The 10,777-nt window shown below is 43.9% G+C and overlaps 1 long non-coding RNA gene across 1 annotated transcript; it reads right to left on the bottom strand.

The window, feature by feature from the left end:
• Positions 1-4,251: 4,251 nt before the first annotated feature.
• LOC128341907 (uncharacterized) lies at positions 4,252-7,703 on the bottom strand. Its single transcript, XR_008314655.1, has 2 exons — positions 7,144-7,703; positions 4,252-5,902 (listed from the first exon to the last, which is right to left on the bottom strand). It is a non-coding gene; the product is annotated as an uncharacterized LOC128341907 (long non-coding RNA).
• Positions 7,704-10,777: the final 3,074 nt, after the last annotated feature.

The following is a 10,777-nucleotide window of genomic DNA, read 5'->3' on the forward strand; positions in this document are numbered from 1 at the left end:
CTGAAGGAAGCCCGAGCGGGTGTGTGGCTGGGGGAGTCAGTCATGTTACTTGCCTCTGGGGGGCCCCAAGGCAGTGGACCCCCAGACAACTGTCTCCCCTTGCCCTATTATAGTTACGCCCCTGCCTATATCGCTGGTGCCTGATATAGTTCCAGTGGGGATTCGGCAACCTTCTGCTTGTTAATCAAGCATTTCCCTCCTGTACCACTTAAGGTGGCTGCTAACAGAATTAAAAATGAAGCTTCTGCACAACGTTTGCTATATTATCCAGCAATGTCTTTTCCCATGACTAAGATGCTTATTAATGTCTACTTAGAAGTACATCCAATTCAGCACACGTCCCCAGCAACTTGAATTAGCAGCTTCCTGCTTACCAGTTCCAAGCTTTTGTTGAGTATGGTAGCAGGATTTCTGATGAAAAGCTGTTAATTTCACCTTGAATAATCTTTTTTAATTGCCTCGTAATGTCAGTTACTGTTCCCACCCAGGAAAGTTTTTCCCCCAACTTATTTATTTCCTCTCTTTTTTCTTTTCTTTTTTTATAGCAACATTGCACTATATAGGAGGAAATCATTAATTACAGACACTACTTAGTCCTGTGTTCAATGGGAAGCAATGAAAGGGCAGAACTTGGAGGCAGGAAACTTTTAACTAAAAGCACAGAAGCCATAAAAAATTGTAATAGCGCTTTACCTGTCCACACTGAACAGACTGGCACTCAGGGCCGGATTAACGTAGTAGCAAAAGTAGCAAATGCTATGGGCCCCGCGTTTTCTAGGGCCCCCCACAGCTTGTTATCTTATCTCAGTTATCTGGCTCTGCAAGAGTTAATAGATTGAGCTAATCATTAGCGGAGGGGGCGGGGACGTGGGGCTTCCTGAGCAGGCATTGAAACAACACTACAGTTGCAGAAGCTGAAAATCAGTGAGTTTATGCAGGAAGCTCCCTTCCCTTTCAAGTTTCCTCCCTTCTCCCTGCTCTCTGTCTGCTGTGGATGCTGCTGTTCTGCTCAGTCTGCTGAGCAAACAATCTCATTTCAAAGCAAACTAAGCATCGTTTTCCAATCATTCATTCATATTTCAAAAAGTGAGCAAAAATGAAGGGGGATGCATATGGGGGATGTTTTGTGAAATGGGGAGATATCTGGCATAAAATCACTCTGTCTGTCTGTGATTCTGCTGGTGGCTGTGACTGATGTTTGCTTTGTTTATATTATTAAATCCTAGTAAGAAGTTGGGATGACTCCATATATACCATCCTGTTGTCGAGTTTGAAATGGCTTTAGTGGTTGCATATATATTGGCTAAGGCTAGTAGGCAACTTCTCTTTCTGTTTGGCATAAATGGCATTGAATGGGATGCATTTATTGGAGATATGTGGCTAAATGTCAGCATAAATATGAATATGTTGTATGCACATCATGCATATATGTGTTTTGTCATGACACTTGCATCCTGCCCTTCCCTTAAGAGGCTCAATGTGCATGATTCTTTCTTCCTACTTTTATTCTTACTACAGTCCTGTGAGGTGGGTTAGGATAAAAACTTTTGCTGTAAACTGTTGCTGTGGTTGCTTAATTGGTTAAATGCCTGCCAATAAACAGTAAACTTGGCCTAATAATTAACAACCTATAACTGCATAGCCACCCCCAGTGTTCCCTCTAACAGGGATTCCCAAATGTTGGGTAAAAACAGATTGAACAATCTCACTCTAATGAACATTGAACATGAACTTCTGCATGAAATAGACATTTCAGAGATCATCAAGAAATTTGCTCATGCTAAATCTAGAAAATGTAACATCTTCTAAATTGTAGTTTTCTTACTTTTGACATTTGAAATTGATACCTACAACATGTAAATGTAAATAATAGTATTACTGAAGTGTAAGACATTTGCTGTATTATCTGGCTGTATAGCAAATGAAAAAAATGAATTACTTTACTATGTAAGTAAATAATTTGTGTTTTAATATTTATGTTCATTTTTTTTAAATTTGGGGCCCCTTCATAACATATGCGACAGGCCCCGCACTAGCTTAATCCAGCCCTGCTGGCACTGTGTTTTAAGTTTTTTTAATTGACACAGATCAGCTCGAAGGGAAAACAGGACAGCACATAGAACACTGAAATGCAGAAATATGGCAATGATACTTTCTAGTTCCTTCATAAAAAGTGAGTGAACAAAGACTAAAATGTGGAAGCAATCCAGACAGATGTTAGTGACAGACCAATTGCTGTCAGGCTGAAGCATCCAGCCCAGCTGCTTGCTAATACTGAGAGGAAGGAGGGGCTCATTACCTTAGATGAGGTGGATCAGTCCCACACATAGAGATGCAACTGCTGACCTGACCCTATAATGAATCAGCTGTTGTCCAAACCCTATAAACCAATGGGGCCATTTTCTAGATACCTTCCATTCACATTTCATTCATTCATTCATTTTAAAGACTTATATCCCACCTTTCTGCCTTCAAAGTAGCTTGCAGAGAATAAAATAGTTTAAACATAAAATCTAAACCCTGTCTAAAAATGTATATAAAATCCCACTTAAAGACAGAACAACAAGGAGCACATAAAACATACCATCCATCAAATACTTAGGAATATAAAACCATTTTAATGTGACATCTCACAACTAGTAACATTGGCGTTGCATGAGGATGGTATTCCATATATTTCATGACTGGATCCCACAGAAAAGGCCCTGTTTCCAGTTGTCACATACCCAACACTGAAAGATGGGAGCATTCAAAGAAGGGCCTCAGGAGATGATTTCAGAGGAGGGACAGGTTCATATATGAGTAGGAAAGCAGTCGTTTAGATATCCTGATCCCAAGCTGTTAAGAGCTGTATAGAGCAAAATCAGCATTTAAAATTGTACCTGGAAACAAACTGGAAGTCAGTGAAGAACTGTTAACAGCCGTGAGATGTGTTTTGTTTGTCATTTCACAGTTATCAACCTTGCTACTGGATTATGGAGTAGCTGAAGTTTCTGAATAACCTTTCAAAGGCAGCCTCATGTACAATGCATTGCAGTAGTCTAATCTGAATAGTACCAAAGCATAACTCTGCATAATTGGATAACTGTGGCCAAGCTATTCAGGAGGTGCCACAACTGGTGTATCCTTGCTAACTGAGCAAAGAGGCACCTTTCAAAGTGGTGGTTCTCTTTTTATTTAGCAGGAGGAGAGCAACTGGCCCTATCTAACCCCAGCACAGCATCCCAGTGGCTGAGCCCTTTGGGGACAGGGAACCATTTTATTGGGGGGGGGGTTTAAATTTTATTTTTTATGTAAACTGCTTTGGAAACTTCTGTTGAAAAGTGGTATCATCTCTCTATATATTTCTCTAAGGCATACCCGTTGCTAATCCCATGTGTGGCAGCTCTTGCAAGAGTTCGCGAGCAGCTGCCTGGATAGCGATGGGGACAGGGGAGAAAACAGTGATGGTGGCCGGAGGAGGTGGCAGGCTGGTTGGCAGGAGGAGGAGGTGGTGGCGGGTGGGCGGAAGTGGCCGCTGGTGGGAGGTAGCAGGAGGTGGCTGGCTGGCTGGCTGGCCAGCAGTGAAAATAAGTGCCGCCGACACTGTGCCGGTGGGGGTGGGGGGTAGGGGGTAGAGAAAACAGCTGCAGCTGAGCAAACTAGAGGCGCAGCTGCCCAGCTAGTATAAATATTATTACTACAAAGTACTAGTACATACTAGTCTAAGCTGATGAAAGGTGTTTCATGCCATGGATGCGACCTGGACATTCAAAGCAAGAGCCAGATGTTTGGTTTTGCTCCATTTTTATTAACATGTTTAAATCAGAATGAGAATTTTACAAGATTAACTATCACTGAATATAAGAGAGAAGAAATAACAGGCCTCAGGAAATGGCTGTGTTGCTCATTTTCAAATATGACTGGAGCGAGGTAAGAATAAATCCCCAAAGGCTAGTATTCTGAATGCTAGAGGTACCTTGCCTGAGCCCCATTTCTCTTCTGCTATTCTGTGTTACCTTGTCAGTTTTATTTATTCGATTTCTATACTGCCCTTCCAAAAATGGCTCAGGGAAATAAATAAATAAGATGGATCCCTGTCCTCAAAGGGCTCACAATCTAAAAAGAAACATAAGATAGACACCAGCGACAGTCACTGGAGGTACTGATAAGCCCCGCCTACCAGGGAAGGCTTGCACCCTCCCAGCTAGTCTGGGTAAGGCCCGACTCTTGCCCTTTATTTGATTATGCCAATTAATAAAAGACAAGAAGGAGATTCTGGTCAGTATCTTTATTTGGCCAAGCAAAGCTACTGGGTGCGCACCCCAAGAAGTGGCACACCCGCAGAAGAAGTTACAAGCAATTTTATACTCTAACAACAAGCAGTGACAAGCAACAAGCCCCCTCCCTCAGTTCCCCTTTTCTGTAGAATCAATGCTATTGGCTATATTCAAATAAGTTGTTTCTCCAGACATGTTATCACACCACCTGTTCTCCACTTCCCGTTTTCCCTATTGTGGTCTCGCAGACTCAAGCATTTCTCAATTGCCTATATGTCAAATGTCAAAAGCACATCCTGCTCCGTCTAGCCAATTGTTTGCGGTTTTAACACAGAAATACCTCTAAAGTCATTTTGAAACTCCCTTGCTTGCATTTTATTCCTTCATCATTTATTCCCCAATAGCTTAAAACAGTCTCTTACAGAAAACAAAATGGCATCTCTTGTGCTAAGGGCAAAACACAGCTTTTCATTAAACACAGCTTTTTTTATGTCCCCATCATTCCTCCCTTTTTATTTTCAAGATTCTGAAGCTGTAGGCTTCATGAATCTCCTTTATATGCCCAGAATTTATTCAACACAAGACAAATTAGCAGGTGAACAATCTGTTGCCGTTGGATGGTTGTCGCTGGCAGCTAATCTCCTGGGTCACTGTTGATGTCCTTTTGGAGGTTTCCTTTGGGACCACAGTCTAATAATTATATGCAGGATACTTCTGTCATCTGAGGAAAACCCTTCTTGGAGAGATAATTCAAGGCACTGTTGGTTACAAAACCCTGTTTACTTGAGAGAAAACAGACAAGTGAGTTGCCAATATTCTCCCTCCCCCCATAGAGAAGGCATCCTAAAATCAAGTCCCTGGGTGTCAATACTAGCCAAAACAGAAAAAGTAAAGTTTTCAAGACAAGTAATACAAAGATAGATAAATCCTGAGGCCACTTTCAATTTGGTCCTTTGGCATGTTAATCTTCCCAATTTATGCTTTTGTTTCCCTGCTTGCCCCGGGCCTGTGCCCTTTTCCCGAAGCCAAAAACAAAAAACAATGTCTTCAAACAAAAGGTGTTCCTAGGCAAAAAGCAAACAACAAGATCAAAAAAGAAAAAGGCATTCACATTTTTCTGCATACAATCTTCTCATGAGTTTTTAGGTGTTGAGGAGGCATTAAACTTTTTCAGATTCAACATAGTCTGTAAGGCTGTAGCATAGTCTGTAAGGCTGTAGCATATAAGTTCAGCGTTTGAGTTTCACCAGAACCCTCTCTGGGCATGACTGCTCACAAAGTCCCGTTTCCATATGGCTTCCGTGTCCCATTTTCCCTTGTATAACAACAACCCCGTGAGGTAGGTCAAACCTTTTGAGTGGCAGGCTCTGTGTCACCCAGCAAATATCACAGCTGAATGGGGTTTTGGACTCAGTTTCTTCGGTCCTATTCCCACACTCTAACTGCTTGCACAACGCTTGGTTGACAATCATACTTACAGACCTTCATCAGGGCTCACAATCTTTATTCCAGCATTCCTGACTTCATTCTCCATACAGGGATGATTCGTCAGTGACATCTGGCTTTGGAACTTCCATTTAGGTCACATGTATTTTATTGTGATGTTTCTGTTTCCATCTTTTAGCCTCCTGACTTAGCAAAACCTGGTTAAAATAGGATTAATCTTCTGGATAAGGCTTAGGTTCTTATAAGCAAATTAAAGTCTCTCTCTTGCAAAAGGTGTTATAAAAATTGTCCATGATCTTTGTAGAAACAATGATAACAGGCTCGACTTCCAAAAAACAATTCTCTTCGTCCAATCTTGCATCTGGAACCTGGAACTTCAAAATCCAGCTGTTGTGAAGGCAAAGCAGGGCTGCTTTATGAGACCAATTTAAAAATTTTGGACCTTAGACCAATTGAATAAATAGCTTCTCAGTGTACATTACAAGACAAGTCAGCAGAATGTTACATAGATCTTCCGAAAACATGACAGGAATACAATCAGACTAGCTTCCCTTACATTGTACTGCTGTCATGTTCCACAAAATCCAAGCACTTGTCGACCAATCATAAAGAAAAACCTTAGTTGGGGCAAGATTTAAGCTTTCCCAAAAAGGCAGCAGAAATGTCACATAGATTTTGCAAAAACACAGCAGCATACAATTAACCAATTTAACATCGCAGGACCACTGTGTTCTGTAAAAATCCGCGCAACTGCCAGTTGGAACGCAATTGCTTCACAGAAAGCCCTTTTCCCTCCCCCATCTTAACTTGGGCAGGGTTGCCACTGCTAATATTCAAAGACTTGTCTCTCGGTGGTGAGAGAGTTAAAAGAAAACTTCCGGTTTAGAACAAGTGTAGCAGCTTCTTTAATAGCAGCAACATGATGCAAAGCTTGCCATTAATATCAGTCAGCCTTGAGCAGCACTTAGTTCCCCAAGTTTTGTTTCAGTTCACAAGAAGAAACATATCACCGGAATCACACACCCACGAACACAGCAGAACTATTTCTCTGCCATTCCCGTGAACGTATTCACTCCAGCAACTCATGCACACAAACCCATCAAAACAGCTTACAGAATAGGGGCTTAGACAAAAGACATTCCACGTGCGCCACAAAGGATTCACATCATTATTTTTAAAATCCTCCGTAACCCCCCGCGGAACTCCTCCTGCCCATGAGCAGGCACAGGATAGAGGCCAGACAAAACTATCCCTCACAGCAAGTCACAGAACGGTCCGCAACTCCACACCACCCTTCCACATCACACACAAGGTGGTATAAAGCTACAGTCCACCCATAGACTTCAATCAACCAGTCTCAACCCTTCCAACAACCCAAGTCCTTTCCTTGCAATTACACCTCCCTCCAATTCCACCTTCCACATGCCTTACAACTTACTGGTGTCTGACAAAAATATGAGATGAGAGGCAGAAGAGCCTGTTTGCCTTTAACAAAATGCAGAAGTTGCTTGAGAATGAAAAAAGTTCCTGGCTGGCTCCGCTGGACGACCTGGAGGAGAGTCTTAGTTTTTTTTTTTCAACCTGATCACAAAAACAAAAGGAAAAAAGCCTGCAGCCAGCAAGTGAGTTCCTGCAGGTGCAAGGGAGCTTTCTCCGAAGCTGGAGGACACACTCAGATGTTAATATCCATTTCTTTTCTTTGCCTTGCTAACCACCTTCAACCAAAATCCTTTTACATATTTCATGTGGCAGCAAAACTTTAGGCTGGTTGTACAACTTTCAGGAGCGGCAGTTAAGCTGGCTTCCCTCTAACTCCACTTCCTCATTTCCTTCCCCCAACCATAACGCTACAGCTGGGACAAGAAAAAGAGAGAAAGGAAAAAGAGAACAAGAAACAGCCTCCATTTGGAGAAGCCTATTCTTGGCTTTTGCTGCAACAGGTACAATTGAACAGTAGCAGCAATACTGTGTTGGCTCTTAGCCAAGTTGAACACACATACACACAAACACACAAACAGGACAATAGCTCATACGACAAAAGCAGCAGCAGTGTTGGCTTTGGGCCAAGATTAACACACACAGAAACAGACAGGAAGTTAGCTGCTTTGAGCTTAGAGAAAGCACAGACAGCATTGTTTTCTTCCCCAAAAATCTCCCTTAGCCTTTCTCACAGGCTCAGGGGGCTCTTTCCTCCCCCCCCCTCCTTTCTCCATAGCGTGTGCTTGGAGCATGATGGTATAAGGGGAGTTTCCTTGGTGGGCCCACACATGTAGTGTTTTATTAGAATTTTACCGGTATATAATAAAAGCAATTGCAAAAAGATGTTATTCTTGGGGCCAAAAAGGGCCTCTAACTCGAGTTCATAAAAATATATAGATATAAAAGCGCTTTTAGATGTCATCTATTCCTAGTTTTCTAAATGGCATGCAGAGTACAAAAGCCATTGAATGCTCAACTATTAACAGACCTCCCTTTTTATTTAGGCTGCTTATTAAGCACCCATTTCTGCCAGCTGATCTTCTCTGGCATCAGGGCCATTGTCTTATTTCATGTCTTTCTCCCTTCCCAATGGTTCGGTCTCTGGAGTAGAGCATGGTAGGAATATTCTTGCTAAGAACACCAAGTGCTCTTCAGTCTTCACTCCATATCCCATATATTTCTGTCCATTAAAGAAAAAGGATGTCCCATCCGTCCACAAAGAAAGGTTTGGAACAGCAATGGGTTCCGTTTTTGATTGGGGATTTGGTTGTTCCCCGCTTTTCTCTGCCTGTGGTGGAGAGACGGCACCCTCTCCCTCCTTAAGGTCAGGACATTCCCTCTTCCAGTGGCCTGTCCGGCCACAGCAGAAACAGCGACTTCCCCGTGGCCCTCGTCCCTTTCCTCCCCTGTCCGGGGCATGGCCTGGTTGGCCAATAGTCAGCTGCACGGCTGATGCCAATAGGGCAGAAGTTCTTGTCTCCGGTTTTAAAGGTCCAAGGTGGAAAGGGACTAGGAGCAATCCATCCCCCACAACCATTGTTCCCAACTGACTCCTTGGTGTGCCCGTGGCCATGGGTCTCTGGGGTGGGCACCTTCTCGTATCCCTAGCTGATTCCCCAGGAGTTGAGCTCCTATCCCCTCCCAAGTCGGAGCCAACACTCCCACTTCTCAGAAAACTAGGGGCACTGGGAGAAGACGGTCCCGCTCTAGGTCCAGGTGGAGCATATCCCCTTGACGGGCCAGATGGCAGGCTCCCTGACAGTCTTCCCGGGACTGGTCTCATATTGGGAGTGGGAAGTCAGGGTGGCGGTGCCCATGGGAATCGTGGGGCAGAAAAATAGAAAAAGGGTGCCCGCTGAGGTAGATTTGGTTGAATGTGGGATGGGGCATTCATATGGGGCGGTGGAAAACCATCCTCATCCCTGACTCTCTGGTCTTGCATCTTTAAGGCTTTTAAACTTGATAACTTTGCGAGCTAATTTACTCACACGTCGATGGCAGTTTCTTAGTGGCCAACGAGGCAAATTCTGACCAAGATGTGGGTGGTCAGACCATAAATTTACTTAATTAACGCTCATGAGCTTTTTATAATTCTTTTAATATAGTTAAATTTATCTAGGAGGTGCTGAAGGGGGTGTTCTAATTATTTCCCTATTGTTCCCTATCTCCCCTAACTATTAACCCTTGTCCCTATTCTCACTAACTTCCCAATTTCCAGTTTCCTTAATGCTGATCCAACCTTACCAACCTAAAACCCTGATCAGCCCACCCTGCAAGAATAGCCTAACGGGTTTTTTCGCCTCTGCCTCCCTTATCTCCACTAACACCGGGCTGGGGTTCTGGGACATACTCCGTCCCCTCCCCGGGCTTGGTTTCTGGGCACTTCGTCCCCCCCTAAGCGTACCGGCTGTGGTGGACAGGTGGGGTCAGAAACGGGGTCAGGCCTCTCACCCCCCGGTCGAACAGCTATTCCCAGGCCAATCTCCTAAGTATGGACCCTTTTCACATTCACACACACTTGCGCATGCTCCCGTTTGGGAATCTCGTTCACACAGGGTCACAAAATTCACACACCTTCCCCCTTTTTCCCAAGTTGCAATTTAGTACTTATCCCTCCAAGCTCTGGTCCAAATCGCAGCATCAACCTCCTTGTTCCCTATGAATCTCCTGACATTCGTTCGTGGCACTTTGGGGGTCTGCCAGAGGCGGCTTGAGCGTGATCTCCCAGCTCAATATGGCTGGTGCGCGCTGAGAATTAACACAAAAGCCGCTCCCGGTTTTCGCCCGTGCCAGTCTGAAGGCCGTCTCACTGCAATAGCAGCTAGTCTTAATTTAGCCTTCTATTCCCGGCCAACGCACCATATGATAAGCCCCGCCTACCAGGGAAGGCTTGCACCCTCCCAGCTAGTCTGGGTAAGGCCCGACTCTTGCCCTTTATTTGATTATGCCAATTAATAAAAGACAAGAAGGAGATTCTGGTCAGTATCTTTATATCTCTTACAGAAAACAAAATGGCATCCCTTGTGCTAAGGGCAAAACACAGCGTTTCATTAAACACAGCTTTTTTTATGTCCCCATAAGTACTGTGCTGGGGGTAGGTAGGGCCAGTTACTCTCCCCCTGCTAAATAAAGAGAATCACCACGTTAAAAGGTGCCTCTTTGCCTAGTTAGCAGGGGCTTTGGATGAAACATTTTTGAGAGGGTTGGGAAGAAGTGGGGGACTGGTTTGATATGTTGCATTAGCAGCCAGTATTGGATTTGCAAGGAGCAACTGGAAGGGTATGAACACACTGAATACATTCAAAGCTCACAATTTTTCTGAAAGGAGCTGAATGCAGTCAAGACAGCAAGAGGGTAGCAGAGGGTCTTATTGCGAAGAGAATGCAAAAGGTAGACAAGATTACACAGGTCTAGTGTAGTAAGAGAAGCACCACCCTGAAGGCAGCCACTCCTCTACAGTAAGACACCTACTAGTAAGGCAAACGCACAGAGAGAGAGGGCACTGGAGCAAGAGGCTGTGTTGTGAGGAGGGTAGAAGTTCTTGTCCCCATGCCACACGAAATGCTAGTCAACAGTCTCCTAGGACTGTATGC

The sequence above is a fragment of the Hemicordylus capensis genome, chromosome 2 (assembly GCF_027244095.1).
Source record: "Hemicordylus capensis ecotype Gifberg chromosome 2, rHemCap1.1.pri, whole genome shotgun sequence".
NCBI classification, from domain to species: Eukaryota; Metazoa; Chordata; class Lepidosauria; order Squamata; family Cordylidae; genus Hemicordylus; species Hemicordylus capensis.